Here is a 2903-nt window from a genome sequence, read left to right on the forward strand (position 1 = left end):
GGGAAAGGCATTTCACAGCTCCCATTCCCTTGCTGAACCTGCAGCCTTTCACACTCAAGCTGTCAGCAACTCTCTGTGTACAACATGATAGGTGGATTTTCTTTCCTCCTCCCCACTGAAACAAGGTTAGCATGGAGCTTCATGGTATTTCTAGACAACAGAATGCCAAATCCTACTCAACAAAGAGGAAGGGAGAGCAGAGTATGAGAATGGAAAGAAAGAAAGTGTCTGAAGGGCTGCCACAATCTGCTGCAAGAATCACTGCTCCAAAGTGCTGTGACCCTCCACGACATCAAGAACCAGTCAGCACACTGAGACACTGCTGCAGTTATCTCTGCCCATTTGTTCCAAGAGTCAAACATTCATTCTTGCTCAGAACACTTATCTGCCACGGGGAAACCGTACAAGGAAAAATACAGCGGGCAAAGATTTCCGAAGCAAGAGTCAGGCAGGAGGAGCAGCAGATCAGACCCATCCAGAGCAGCACCCTTCAACTAGAGAGAAGGGGAAGTCCTGCAATGCCAAAAAGGGTACAGAGGAAAAGGAGGCACACAGCCATCCACTGTATGAAAGGGAAAAGAAAACACTCAGATGGCAGAAAGAAGAAGATGAAAAGAATCATGAGACATTCGTGGAGGAAGTGAAAAGACACAGGCAGCTTTGTAACACCAAGGATGGCCTTCAGCAGCAACAGTTACTGTTTTTTAAAAGATTCCACTTCATTCTATTACTTTTTAATACTAAAAATATCTTCTCATTCTCGGTTTGGTAACAATGACCCTTATATTTTCACTTTCTCCTGTGCAGCTTGCATGGGGCTGGGAACACTGCATAACTTTCACATTTCAGAAAGGCAAATGCCAATCACAGTTTATCAAAAGAAATATTCACCCCTGCAACATTTTAAGTGTAGGGTTGGAGAAGGAGTGCTTCCTAGCACCAGACTGCCTGCTGTGAGAGAAGGCCAACCTGCTCCTGCTATAAAGAGGCCTTGAGCTGCCTGTCCCACCTGCAGTTTCCGAGCCCAGGCACAGATCTGCAGCCCTTTATCAAAGCACCGTGGAGGCCCAGCGATACGGAGCCAATGCAGGTTCCACGGACATCAGCAGCAAGGCTGAGACACGACAAACATAAGCCAGAAACAGCTCAACAGCAACCAACACCACAAAGCTTGCTGGTGGCTCAGCCCTCCCTGTGCCACCAAGGTGGGCAGGACACAGTTTGAAGCAGGGAGAGGTCAGGCTTTGGTGCTTTGCAGCTCACAAAGAATGGCACAGTTACACGCTGTGGCATGGACCAGCACAGCAGCACTGTGCTGTGGCTAACCCTCAGTGTAACCCTATTTTACGGAGCTGGCAGACAGCCTGTGCTGTGACACCAAAGGCAGCTGTGATCAACTGTAACAGCAATGTAATTTGATAAATAGTTCTCAACAAAACCTCATTCACACATCAGGAGGAACACAGACATTTCCAAACTCTGACCCAGCGCCACATATCCCAATTTCCAGGACGGTGATCTCCAAGTAAAAAGAAACAGGGAAAGCAGTGAAAATAAGCCCAAGCAATGCACACAACACACACCTTGAGACACACAAAACATCGCTGGCAGTTCGTACTTACAATTGATAAAGAATGGTAGTTTTTCCTGCATTATCCAGACCAACAATGATTACTTTGTGCTCTGAAATAAAAATACAACCAGTAAGTCACATTGTTAGCTCTGCTATCACAACAAGGACTGCGGTACAAGGCAAGGTTCACGCTGCGCTGCAGGCAGATCTCCTCAGCCAGCACATAGCTCTGGTGCTGGATTTCAGACCATACCTAACAGTCTACCTGTGCTACTGTCACATTCCATGTCTGCACACCCGAAGGAACAATTTCTAAGATACAACATTTGGATTTTTTCCTTTTCTAAGCTGCTGACCATGCTTTCTGAAGCTTCTACACTCCTGCAAATCTAATAGACTGCATTCTCTACTGTCCCAATTATAGCATCTCTCCAGAATGCTCATACAAACCCAGTGTGCCTTTCCAAGGCCATGCTGCTATCACCGCCAGCAACTTCTTCATCTCTTTCTGAGCAGCAGTGCTGCCTGCAGGAACACCCTGCAGCGCTGCTCCTCAAGCTATGGAATCATTAAGGTTGGAAAAGACCCCTAAGATCATAGAATCACAGAATGGCCTGGGTTGAAAAGGACCTCAGTGCTCATCCAGTTCCAACCCCCTGCTATGTGCAGGTTGCCAACCAGCAGCCCAGGCTGCCCAGAGCCACATCCAGCCTGGCCTTAAATGCCTGCAGGGATGGGGCATCCACAACCTCCTTGGGCAGCCTGTTCCAGTGCCTCACCACTGGACCACCAAGTCCAACCATACAGCCACCCCGTGTCCTATTTCCCTTTTAACAGCTTTGGAACACGGAAAGGAGATTTATCTACGTACGTCTGGCAGCCCTCATTCACCCAATTTGGTTTTAGAAACCAACCGGTACAACAAAAAGCTACTCCAGCACTTACAGCTCAGTGCCAGAGCTTAGCACCTTCCTTCCTATGCATCACAAGAGGAACCTGAGCTCTGCAGGCGGTGTTGCCCAGCACACCCAGATGTGCGTTTCCCCGCCACCAGCCCGCCCAGGCTCCGCACCCCAGAGCTCAGCTCCCGGAGCCGGGATCGCTGTGGAGGAGGCATTCAGCGAAGCGAGGTTCCTCGGTTCCGATTTAACCGACACGCTGCGGTTCTGCAGAGCCGCCTCGTACTATCATCACACGGACAGCCCGGGTTCAGCCGCTCGGCACAACCGCACGACACCGAAACGCGGCCGGGCAGGACGGCTCGCTCCGCAGCGCCGACTTCGTTCACGGCGAGTCCGAAGGCGCCGCAGCCTCGGCCAGCAGCGCCGGT

The sequence above is a fragment of the Meleagris gallopavo genome, chromosome 7 (assembly GCF_000146605.3).
Source record: "Meleagris gallopavo isolate NT-WF06-2002-E0010 breed Aviagen turkey brand Nicholas breeding stock chromosome 7, Turkey_5.1, whole genome shotgun sequence".
Classification (NCBI taxonomy): domain Eukaryota; kingdom Metazoa; phylum Chordata; class Aves; order Galliformes; family Phasianidae; genus Meleagris; species Meleagris gallopavo.